The sequence below is a fragment of the Rhipicephalus microplus genome, chromosome 4 (genome assembly GCF_043290135.1).
Source record: "Rhipicephalus microplus isolate Deutch F79 chromosome 4, USDA_Rmic, whole genome shotgun sequence".
In the NCBI taxonomy this organism is placed as follows: Eukaryota; Metazoa; Arthropoda; class Arachnida; order Ixodida; family Ixodidae; genus Rhipicephalus; species Rhipicephalus microplus.
The window spans coordinates 129,858,073-129,871,443 of record NC_134703.1 but is presented as its reverse complement, the minus strand read 5'-3'; the positions used below and the strand labels follow the sequence as shown (position 1 = coordinate 129,871,443).

The 13,371-nt window shown below is 47.1% G+C and overlaps 1 long non-coding RNA gene across 2 annotated transcripts in view; it reads left to right on the top strand.

Moving 5' to 3' along the window:
• Positions 1 to 13,371, top strand: part of LOC119171457 (uncharacterized) — a 198,486-nt gene that overhangs the window by 126,614 nt on the left and 58,501 nt on the right. For both annotated transcript variants that reach the window (XR_012894976.1, XR_012894975.1), the window contains exon 4: positions 7,966 to 8,052. This is a non-coding gene — a long non-coding RNA (uncharacterized LOC119171457). The remainder of the gene's footprint in view (positions 1 to 7,965; positions 8,053 to 13,371) is intronic.

Sequence of the window (13,371 nt, the reverse complement as noted above, 5' to 3'; positions counted from 1 at the left end):
TCTTTAATAACACACTAATTGTCCGTCACCAGAAGGAACAGTTCCAATGAATATCTAAGTACTCACTAATAATGAATGTCTTATTCGCAGAGGTGCACCCGTGAGCAAAGTTACTGACTTATTCCGTGTTTGTGAACAGGGTATATGTGCTGTCGGCATACATAGGCGCTTGTATAGCGACGTCCCGATGAGGAGGCCCCCCGACGCACTATGCTCAGGAGAAGCTTTGAAGCTGCTGCGCTAGTGGTATAAAGTGATTATATATGAGGGTGGCGGCGAGATTGGGCCGGTCGGAGCTAACGCGCCGCAGCGTTGCTACAATTAGCGCCTGAGCATGTCGACGGTGCCGGCTTCTGTTTACAAACATGGAATAGGACTATACGGACTATATACGGAAGCGCTAGCCGAAATCGTTGTCTACACTGTAAACAAAAATTAGCCGAAATGGGAGTTTCTCCAGCACATGAGCCCACAAAACTCCCCTGCCCCAATTATTTACTCCCTGGTAGGGAGTGAACTCGGCACATGTCATCGTAAAACGCCCCCTCCTTAATCACAGAGTTTATGAACGACATGACCTTGTTAAACTCCCCAGGGAGTTTCAGGTCACGTGGTTACAAACTCCCTATAGGAGCTTTAAAAACCCTCTTTGGGCGTGACGTGTGTGTGTGTGTGTGTGTGTGCGTGTGCGTGTGCGTGTGCGTGTGTGTGTGTGTGTGTGTGTGTGTGTGTGTGTGTGTGTGTGTGTGTGTGTGTGTGTGTGTGTGTGTGTCTGTACGGGCATATGGTTGCACGTCGGTGTGAAACACATGTGATTTGTGTGGCCAACCGTGTAAGCATCTGTCAACAGGCAACGAAATTATAAGTGCAGCGAAGAATAGCAACGACCGGTTGGTATTTACTGGGAACATTTCAATATATTTCGCACCTTAAACCACGCTGCACATCGGTCCGATTCCTCAACGAAACGTCCTGAATGCCACGCTTCAAAGGGCCGAGTAACAAAAAACTTCGAAGAATAAATTAATGGTAGCAAAAGTAAGCTGTTACGATCGTCAGCGGCTGCTCCTGGAGTTTCACCATCAGAAACTTCGAAGTGGTCTGAAGTAGGCTTCGCTCGACTACGGCAGGCTGGCCGGCAACCGGTCTGAGAGTTGCGCCGGCGACGCGCTCGCCCCGTCTCAGCCGATAGTGGCTTCTCGGAGTGTCACCGGTATTTCACCGGCTGTAACATCTAAGTGGTAAGAAGGCCTCGCTATGCCGTCGGTATCAAGCCGGCATCGTATCGAACTCGCACTGTGCGCTAGCCACCGCGGCAAGCGCTACGAGCTAGCACCGACCACCGGCGATGCAAAGAATGTGTTTCACAAAAAATGAAGGCTGCTGGGATGTATCACAGTCTTCTGCGCCTTGCCACCGCAGCTGTCAATGACTAACTACAAGGCGAGCGCCGAACGAGGCGGAGTACGATCGTCAGCGATTGCACCGTAAAACTTCGAAGCGCTTCGAAGTAGGCTTCGCTCGACTACGGCAGGCTGGCCGGCAACCGGTCTGAGAGTTGCGCCGGCGACGCGCTCGCCCCGTCTCTTCCGATAGTGGCTTCTCGGAGTGTCACCGGTATTTCACCGGCTGCAACATCTAAGCGGTAGGACGGCCTCGCTATGGCGTCGGTATCAAGCCGGCATCGTATCGAGCTCGCACTGCGCACCGGCCGCCGTGGCGAGCTCTGCGAGCTATACATGCAATGCATGCGAGCAACTGGAACAGCGACTGCGAACCGTCTCATTCGTTTAAGTCTATCGCTCCGTAGCTTAAACTGCGTGGATAGCGGACACCTATTTCTGTGCATGGGAAAAACGAAACGTAAACTGCACATCAGCAAGCATTTTGTGATCGCCAGCTGTCATTCATCGAATCACCGTGTCGTACTCGTGAGTGAGGCCTAGTCGTCGAACGCGGTAGCGGCGGTCTACCTCGGTTCATCGCTGGAGCTGCTGAATGTGCCTCGTTAATGTGTTCATTCAAGGCCGCGCGCACTTTGTGTATGATTCAGTGCATTTTACGGGTCCACAAACAGCACTGCTGATGCGAATTCAGCCTGTACGACCGAGCGTCAACTGATAAAACTTTTTCGTTATAGTAAAAAAAATATTAAATATTAGGCAGGATTAAGATAAAAGGCATGTGTGTTGAAGTGCTTACATCAGACCACCGCAAGTTCATACTTACGCCGTGCGTATTTATTGCTTAATTATTAGAAACAAAAAGGCTTTAACCTGGGCTACAGGAGGTCAGAATGTGGTGCCTATATATACTCGGTGACTATATGGTAGGTGTGTACTGCGTGTGGCAAGCTGTGGTGAGTGCGAGTGTTGTGATATTACGTGAACGTTGTGATAATGTTTGTGTACTGTAATCATTGTTGTGCGTATTAAATGTAATGTAATTAAAGTTACGCTTGCGCATGGTACGGCTGCTGACGTAATTTTTTTTCTCGGTCGATGCAAAAAATTTACTCCCATACTGACCTGAAAAAGTTCCCCTATGGATGTAAATAAAAACCCCCCTGACACCATGCGAAAACCCCCTTCTGACGGGGAGTAAATTTTTTACTCCCAGAGACGGGTTTTTTAAAACTCCCATCTGGGTGTGCGCTAGAGGACAAGGTCATTTACTCCCATTTCGGCTTATTTCTGTTTACAGTGTACGTCGTCGGGCCATCTCCTGTTGAGAGAAAGAGAGAGCGTTACTCTGATGGATTTTGTCCGAGAAATGCTCTCGATAGCTGATGATTCGCATACGGTATAATGATGATTATACATACGGTATAAGAATATACGGACGGCAATGGTCCGTATACTTTTTTGAACCGGTGTACATACGAGTTCGTTCCAAGATGTTCCGTATCAGTCACGTATCCATCGATGAACTATCCAGTAAATTATTTTCCTTTTTTGTTAACTCGCCATAGGTACTGCACACGTTTGTTTAGAGCAGCGCCGGATAGTTGTAAAAACAAGAATGCTGCCATTTTAAGAACTTCAGATGTATGTATGTACGAAGCACCACGTTACCGTTTCACGCAGTTTCTGCCGAGAAAGAGAAGCAATAAAAGGGAGACGCGTTAACCTGGAGCACGTCCGGTTTGTGGCCATGCGCACATATGCAAAGATTTTTGTCGATGGTCCGACAAATACGAAGCGCCTCACCAGTGTCACCGGCACAGTTCATATATCTTATACACGTATGCAAAGCGCGCCAGCAATAGCCGCTCCCGCTCATGCATATTAAACGTCAGTACGTATACAGTTTCCTATCTCGAAACCTGCGTGTGTACATCCTTAGAAAAAAAACACGCAGATACGCGAACTTTCTTGGGCGACGTATACGAATTTCAAAGGCTGAGTCGCGCGTTGTTAATCCCCCATGCGTACTTCCGTGACGCCAGCAGGACCGTCCTCCTTCGCGCCCGGGCAACAACACGGCAACAACACACTATCATGCGCCAACCAGCGCGCATGCGCGATCATTCAGTTTGATTTTCCAACAGATACATATATAAAGCAGCCCAAGGTGCTCTGTGCGGTCCAGCGCGGGTCGTGGAGCGAACGAATAGCTATACGGCAATCGATGCCTCATTCACGCCTGTCTATCCCATTTGGGGGCTTTGCAGCTCCCCTTTTATATATATTTATACGGCCGCACGTTCGATCGTCCCACTTGTCTTGCGCGTATGCGCTGGGCGACGCTGCGTGTCCCACGAGTGCTGCAGCAGCCGCCGTCCTCATGTATATATGGCATCGCCGCATGTGTCTGCGTGGAGACACCGGCCTCTCTGGGGCCGGCTTCCTCTTCGTAGGAGCGTCTTCTCTTTATTCATTCGATGGCGGCGCCTGAGCGGCCAAGCGCTCAGCGCGGACGCATGCGTCTTTGCTCTTTGGCCGCGCGTTAAACGCTCGTACGTGGTCTGGAGCGTTAAGTCGAGAGCGTGCGTGGTGTATTTCGCGTGGAACGCGGCTTTGATGACACCCGAACACCGCGGGTATCGGCGCGAAAAAAAAGTTTATACGCTTTCCCCGACTGATGAGAGTCCGAGAAAATTCCGGGGAAGAAAAAAAAAAAGGGAAAGCAATGAAAAAAAGCAAAGGCCTGCTTCGTTATGATGACCTTAATCGTATAATGTAGAGGTTTATGCGAACATTTCTTCATTCACTAACAGTTAATCTTCAAGTAAAGGTATATATAAAGGCAAGAAAAAAATGGAGAACCTCCTGTATACGTTCGTATTCCAGATTTAAGTTATGCACGATATATTCAACTGCGCATCGACAGTCATTCCATTTCATGCAGCACAATATAACAGTGGGACAATATATAACATCACTTGTCTGTATGTGACTGCCAACGATCTTCACAGCAATGACCATTATTTGACAGTGTTCGTGGCATCTCATTTTCTGTGCCGAAATGGCAGAACCGAGTTTGTTTGTTTTTTTTTTTTCAAAAGAGGTGGTTTTCGACTTTCTAAGGTATAGAATAATCGCTGTTATCACTCATATTGGCACAGAGCTCGGTAATTAGAGCTCTTCGTTCTTCAGTACTTGTATGTGCCTGAATGTCTTCATTAATTAACTGTCCAGCCGCAAGAATGGGTCAAAGTCACTCAAACAAAACGTTCCTGCATGCTTGCGAAATTTTCACGAATATATTTCCAGATTTCTTATTTAGAGATGTGCGTACTAGTATATATAAAAGCTTCGTATGCACTCGTGGGAAGACAGCTTGCTAAATTGCGTGTACAGTGAGTTGTGTGGAAACTTGGCGATTTGAAACGACGGATTGAAAATACACGTCATATTGAGGAACGTTCGTCTAAGTGTTTTTTTTTTCACTTTTTTTGCAAACTATGGTCTATATACTGCGCTCCGGGTGACGTAAACAAGGAATATGCAGGTGTGCCGATTTCGGCCGATGTCTCACCAACGTCGGCATACTTAAGTTTAATTAACTGTGCGTACGTCACTTGGCTTGCATACAACATAATGTCTTCTTCAAGGCAGGAAGAAGGCAACACCATTTGCCGTAACGTTGGCTGTAGCTGCAACGCCTCTTCACAGAGATGTTTAATCTCATGTGTCTGCGTTGGACGTTATAGTGACACAATACGCCGAGGAGATGTTCAACCGGATAATACTTATTGAAAAACAGATATGTATACATAGATCGTAGGGTTCCTTATGCATTCTCCGAAGACGATTCGAAGGCTGGGAGTCCACCTTCTGATACTGATCCGTATACTGATGCTCCCCCGCTTAACGAGCTTCTGCATTGCCTCAAAGATAGGACGTACGTAGTGACTGTGTGATCGGCCCACACTCAACCGTCACAACTCTTGGCAGTCTGTGCCTTGATGCTGACGTCATATGGTGACATCATCACGGGGTGATTTTTTTTTCTTCATCACTCATATTGACGTCGATGCCACCGACGGGCAGTTGTTGCGCCTGATGAGGCATGTAATGCTCTCGGCTTAATAACACAAAGGTTCCGCGCGAAATGACACGAGCATGTCGGCAAACTGTTTTACATGGATCGAGAGCGAGCCTCAAATTCCTCTCTCACTCGTATTTTGTGCTCATTGCTTATGCTTTCTGAAAGTAAACCGCCGTGTGGTCGCTCTCTGACGAGAACTATAGACTCCGTTGCATGGGATGTCCGCCACCGCTATACATACAGTGGGCGTAATACGCTGCCGGTGTATCGTGAGGATTTTCAGCCGGGGCGAAATCAAAATGCATCTCGAAGCGAACATGTTATACATTTTTGAAGCTGCTCAAACAACAAGCCGGGAACCTTATGAATATATACCGCGCGCTTGGCGCCGAGTGGACCCAAAATAACTGCGAGAGACGGTTGCGCTCTCGCCATAGCCGCGGCCGAGTGATACATATTTGTAAGGCGAGAGTGCACGGGGCACATTCATTCTCGAGTCGGCCATGCGCAGGCATTTGTCCTCGCCGCGTAAAACCACGCCGTGCGTTTATATACGACAGCCCGTACTGGGTGAGAACGTGGCATGCCCCTCATATATTCCTGCATATATATGGGGATCTTTTCTTCACGCGTGGTAATTTTAATTTTAAATAACCTTCCCGCCACAGGCGCGAGCCGTGGTGCGTTAGGCGTTCAACAACACCGAAACAAACGAAAAGTGATTTGTTTGTTTCGCGGCGGGATGAATATAGAGGCGAGCATGCTCGATATAGATACTCTGTGAGACTTGGCTAACTTGCGAGCACGCGGGCACCGACAAAAGCTGGCCAATCCTATATAGCCGGCTGGCTGTGACAACATTCAGCAACGCCTCGTATGTGGGCATGTGCTTATGTATACTCCCTGCCGGGAATGGGAAACAGCCCGCTGTCGCATACGCGATGGAAGAGGGAGAAAGGCTCCTCATTCGGCTCGCACCTTACCGTATGGCGCATGCGTGGATAATGTAATAGTATATACGAGTAGAGTAGATACCAGTACATGTAAAACGGGAGCATCTCATTTTACGAGTACATGCTGTTTGTGTGCGTGCATACAAGGGTGTATAGAGGCAAGAGCAAGCATAAGATGAAATATGGAAATAACATTTGCTTTGGCATCACTTGGTACTTGCATGCGTAATGCATTGTACAATAGGAGTGGACTGTTTGACGGAAGACCCCGAACAGAAAACTTCCCAGTTGCGGCGTATTCGTATAAAGGGTGTGTTCCACGTAACTTTAGCCTGGGTTTAAACGTATGCTGGAACACGTAATTACGGCGCTACCAAATGCATGTTGCTAAGCGTTGCGTGGAGTTAGTCAGGCTATTTTTCGTGTTCTCAAATATTGTTTAACTAAATCTGTTCAACTAACTTTTGAAGGAACGAAGGTGGATAAAAAATTTCAGAGAAAGTTGTAGATCGGTTTGCAAAACGTCCAAATAAATAATTTTGAACTTTATATCTGATAGGTATTAGTGTTTTCTGCTAATTACAAATGCCCGCGAACTACAAAAAAATACCACGTGACAAACCTGCTCGCGCGTCAGTGCACATGATGATTCTAGTGCTCCCTAACGTTCTGCGTATACGAACGCCCATAGCATTTGCTTCATTGTGCTGTCTCGGCAGGGCCGCAACGATGGTGGTGGCTTTACGATGAATACGTTTTGCTATCGGCCACAAAAACGATAACCGCTGTGACTGCTTATCGCTGTCATAAATCGGTGCGAGGGAAGCGTGTCGTTCGTACGCGGGACGTTACAGAGCACTAGAATCATCATGCACACTGACGCGTGAGTGGGTTTGTCGCGTGGTACTTTTTGTATTTTGCGGGCATTTGTAGTTAGCAGAAAAACACTAATACTTAACAGATACATAGTTCAAAATTATCTATTTGGACGTTTTCCAAACCGATCTACTACTTTATTATTTAATTTATTATCCATATTCGTTCCTTCAAAAGTTAGTTGATTAAACAGATCTAACTAAGCAATACGTGAGAACACAAAAAAGTAGTCTGACTAACTTCAGGCAACGGTGAGCAACATGTATGTGGTCGTATCGTAATTGCGTGTACCGGCATATTTTTAAACTCTGGCGAAAGTTACGTGGGACACCCTGTATATAGTTTGCATGGTTTACAGGAACCCAAACTCTAAATTCATTGGTTACTCGCACGCTATCTGGTGTAGAAATATATGTATTATATAGGGAAGGGCATTGCTCAGAGACATTGCTGTGCGCCTCAGTGGAATCGTCATCGACATGAGCTCGTTGTATGTGCTTGGCCGAGCGCTGCTGACCGCAGTCCGCTCTCCTGCATTCTCTACCAATAAATGTCTTAACGGTATGAATATTAGTTTTTAACAAGTAACTATTCACTTTATGTGGGTGTGCTCTATTTAAGTGAGGCTCTCATTCTCTTGTAGCAGGTGAATGTCCACATGACTATATATGGTGAAATAGAAGCTCCAGCTGCAGTGTCTTCGAAGTGGATGACTTCTGTGTACGTGTAGGTAAGTGTCATTTCTTAATATTCATGTCCGTATATATTCATCTTTGGTGTTACGGTTGCGTTTAGAATTTCCCGCCTGCTTTAATGAAGTAACATAATCAATCTTCAGTTGGTCATTTTAAGGATGCATCCTGCGAATTTGCCGAGTATCTGATGACGTAGGACGTAGTATATAGGACGATGTATATGGCGTAGTACATAGGATGTAGTATATAATAAAATAATTATTCCAACACGGGCCCTGCTATGTATTATATACAACATAAAGCAAACGAGTGATACTCTATATGACTATGTCTTTGGTTACATGACTATGTTACATGACTATGACTATGTCTTTGGTCGCGGCAGTAATTGAGTCTGTATACACATGACGCTTCACTGTACACTACATTGACTATTGATGACTATTGCAAGAGGCAACTGGCTGTTAGTGCAGGTTAAGAAGCTAATGTAAAAAAAATAATCGAAAATTTACTCTGCTTTCTGCATCTATGAATGATTCAACACTCTCCTTGCAGTCTCAAAAGCTCATTATAATAAAATATGCCTCTGCTATGTCTGCGAATGCATTCATTAATTTTGGTCTACGTGATTATGCTCGCTACCATTTGTGAATTTATCTGCCACGGTGGACCAGTGGGGTGTTCGATTCATGACACGAAGTTCGCAGGTTTGATCCGGGCCTGACCGGTCACACTTCGGTGGAGGTGAAATAGAGGCCCGTCGGTGGACGTTGTCGCTGCTCGTTAAAGAACACCAGGCGGTCAAATTTTCCGGAGCCATCTTCTATACAGCGCCTCTAATAATGATGTCGTGGTTTCGGGACGTGAAACCCTGATTATTATTTTAATATTAGTGAATTTGGAAATCTGACTTATTTCTTCCGTATTATGCAGCTTTGAGGCATCCGTTTAATAAAGCGAACATATATAGCGGTTAACAACTGGAATGATTTTAAGAACGCCGTTTACATTAATCGAAATCTTGATTTTGACGACAATGGAGGAAGACGAAGAAGTGTGTTTTGAATAGGAGCTGCTTCTGCTAACTCCGGCGTATTTCAGTTGTAATTTAAGTCTGTTGATCAGTTTCCGCTGCTCCCTTGGAGGGGATGGAAGTAGACCACCCCGGGCGCCTGCCGGCACCAGCGGCGTCAGCGGCGACCGCCTCCAGGAAGCGGATGGGACAAGCCAGCGACAGCGACAGTGAAGATACTCATGCTTACTATCTCAGCAGTGAGGACTTCTCAGATGACGGTTTCCAACCTGTGCTGAGCCGCAAGGCGAAGAGAAGGAACATGAGGACATCCTCATCCTCAACTATTCAAACTGTAAGTGAAGCGCCAAAATCGAACGCTTTTACCATCCTGTTTCTGCCTGCACTTCCTACCGTCAGCATGAAACGCCTTAACAGACAGTCTGTGTCGAGGTCTCTGGAAACGCTCGTGCCAAATGAGATCACGGACATAAGAGTGAACGCCAGAAAGAATATACTGGCTGTGGACGTTTTGCACGCAAGTGCGTTGGGCGTTCTGCGCAGTGTAACTGACTTGGACGGCAACCAGGTGCACTCTCATGTTCCCTTGGGATGTGATGTAGTAACCGGCGTGATCTACGACATTGATGTCGCTATTTCCAATAAGGACTTACAGCTTCTTGTCAAGTCAACAACTGATACTCCAATTGTTGATGTCACCCGGCTAGGCAAGTCTCGCTGTGTGAAGATTGCGTTTAAGAGCACATCACTCCCCTCTCATGTGAAGGTGGGGTACTTCAGACATGCTGTGCGGCCTTTCATTCCAAAGCCTCTCCAGTGCCGTAAATGCATGAAACTTGGACATGTGAGCAGCGTCTGCGAGAATTCGGTGGTATGCCACCGCTGCGCCGAGCACCATGAAGCGGATAAGTGCGTCGCAACTGTCAAGAAATGCTCTAATTGCAATGGATCCCATGAAGCCACATCGAAGGACTGCCCGCGGATTCAGAAGGAAATTGCCATCTTGAAGGAGATGGTGCGCGATCACTCATCTCACCGAGAAGCCGCAGCTAAAGTCAGAAGGCGTCGTTCACATCGACGTCGTTCTTCGAGGACGCCCGCTACCTCCTCGACACGATTGCGTGATCCCTCATCAGTACCACCTCCTTTGCCTCCCAGACCACATGCCGCGGGAAAGGCTGTAAAGGACAAAGCCAGTGAGCATACCCTGACTGCGACAGAGTGGCCTGCACTTCCAAAGGAAGCAGCATCAAGCGAGCCGAAGGAGCTTCATGACGGCCAGTCCACGCTCCCTGTTCGAGATCTTTCCAACCAAGACAGGCAAGTGACTGCAATCGTCCCGGTTCGAGATCTTTCCAACCAAGACAGGCAAGTGGCTGCAATCGTGCAATCATTAATTGCCACGATTCGCGCGCTACTGAGCAGCATACAATCTCCGTCTGCTAAGAGTGCACTGCAAATACTGGATGCACTGAATCCAGTTCTTGCTAACTTCGTATAAGCACAATGGCTCAACAAAATCTCCACTTCCGCACTGAAGTTAAAAGTGCGTCGATTTTTCAGTGGAATGCCAGAGGCATGAAGTCCCGTATCTCGGACTTGCGCCAATTTGTTCGGGCCAATCAATTCCCTATACTTGTCATATGTGAACCAAACGTGTCAACGCCCTATAGATTGTCCGGTTATGAAGCTTTTTGTTCAGCCGCTTGCGAAGAACGTAGCAAAGTAATTGTTTACATTCGCACAGACTTGACTTATCTTTCGCACCCAATAAGTTCAAATGACGACAATCAGTACGTGTGTCTTCGTCTGAAGAAGAATGCAGTTTCGTTCACGCTTATTGGTGGATATATATCTCCGTCATCGCGATTTGACTGCGACAGATTAAAAGACATCCTAATGAGAACCGATGGGCCTTGGATCATAACCGGTGACTTCAACGCCCATCACATGCTTTGGGGGAGCACTAGGATGAATGCCAGGGGCCGGAACATTGTTACATTCGCTTCCGATTACGACCTTTCCATCATGAACGATGGTACCCCCACATATCTGCGGGGTCTCACGTATGGAAGTTGCCTTGACCTGACATTGGTGTCACGGTGCTTCTCTCACAAAGTTAAGTGGTTTTGCGATATTGAGACTCATGGGAGTGATCACATACCCACCTACGTGACGATCGATGGTATCGTAAAAAATTTCTCTTCCGGTGTTGCAATTGGCACTGACTGGTCGATGTTTGCTTCGCGTGTTGAGAACGCTTGCCAAGACGGCCTCGCCTGCAGCCTGGAAAATACCATAGTGGAAGCTATGCAAGCTTCCAAATGTAAATTACCGTTTTCGTCTAAAGAGACACAGTTTGACATCGAACTGGAAAAATTACGAGCTATACGAAGGCGTGCAGAACGACGATACAGACGCACAAGATCAATTTACGATCTGAGGGAAGCAAGGCGGCTCCAGAAAAAGATTCAACGACGCATTTACAAACTGGAGAGCGAACGCTGGAAAGCATTCTGCGAATCTCTAGACCCTCATAAACCGCTGTCATATATCTGGAGAACAGTTCGTGGTCTTCGCTCCTCTCCACAACAACGGCACCCTTTTAAAGCTTTGGCACTCCATCAGGGAAAAACAGAACTCGAGGTGGCTGAAGAATTTTGCACGAGAGTTGCCGGGAATATTGTGAACGAGAGCATCGACGCCGTGATCGTTCCTGAGACGCGATTACCAGAAATGGACATTCCGTTCACCATGCAAGAACTGGAAGGTGCGTTAGTCGCTTCTAAGCGCATGTCATCGCCAGGTCCTGATGGTATTACTTATAGTGCGTTGGGACACCTTGGACAAAAAGCTAGAAAAAAACTTTTAACATGCTTCAACAACTCCTGGCTCAGCGGCAGTGTTCCCCGAGAATGGAAAATTAGTCGATTAATACCACTTTTGAAATCGGGAAAATCACCATTGGACTTGACAGCGTATCGCCCTATTGCCCTCGCAAGCTGCCTCGGAAAAGTGATGGAAAGGATGGTTCTATTTCGTCTCGAGTGGTACTTGGAACGATACACCAAATACCCTTCTTGCATGGCAGGCTTTCGTCGGGGCCGCTCCTCCATTGACTGTGTCCTTGATTTGTCGACATTTGTTCAACAAGAAAAAAGTCGCAAGCGCATATCAGTGGCACTCTTTCTTGACGTGAAGGGTGCATATGATAATGTAGCTCACGATGCCATCCTCACTTCTCTCGCAGCGATGGGCGTTGGTGGACGAATGTTTCAATGGATAAAAGATTATATAACTGGCAGAGGTTTCTTTGTACAAACATATGAGGGTACAACTGCTGAACATTACACCTACTGCGGAGTACCTCAGGGAGGTGTTTTAAGCCCCACATTGTTCAATGTGGCCCTCATTGGTCTGGTGAAGGTTCTGCCAAAGTCGGTGTGCCTATCCATATACGCCGATGATATTTGCCTCTGGAGTGCTGCAGTTACTCGCCCTCAGGTGCGTGCACGAATACAGCGGGCAGCAACACTCACAACAGCCTACCTTCAGAAACAAGGCCTAAATATATCAACTGTGAAGTGCGCGTTGATGGCGTTTACACGCAAACCAATGACGCCATACCCTGTTTACATCAATGGGCAGAGTGTCAAATATGCACGGACGCATCTTTTCCTGGGCACAATAATTGACAGAAGTCTTTCGTGGAGCCCACATTGTGCGTACTTGAAGAAGAGACTGCTATCTATTGTGCATATCATGAAATTCTTGTGCGGTAAAGCATGGGGAACTTCTGTGGCCTCCATGCTACAGCTGTACAGGGCCCTATTTCTGGGTCTATTGCGCTACAGCTTGCCGGTACTGACTAACACTTGCAAATCGAATACTCATTCATTGGAGAGTTTGCAGGGTCAGGCACTGCGTATCTGCCTAGGACTGCCCCGATGCGCTTCTACTTATGCCACAATCATGCTTGCCAAAGACCATCCGGTCAGGACATATATAGCTGTGGATTGCCTCAGAGCGCACATTCGACATGCTAGCCGTGTCCCCGACCACCACTTGGCCCTTCTACCTTCCGAAAGACCACGTGCTACGTTTTCAGACGTCATAGCCAATCACCTAAACAGCATTCCATCAGGATATACGCCAGCTGCGAGAACGGCATGCCCTTTGTGGTGCCTCGACCAGCCGCAAGTACGTCTAGAAATTCCGGGAATCAAAAAGAAAAGCAGTCACTCCAGAGTAGCATTGAAGCAAGCAACACTGCTATTATTACATGAGTTGTACTTAGACCGAACGCAGATATACACTGATG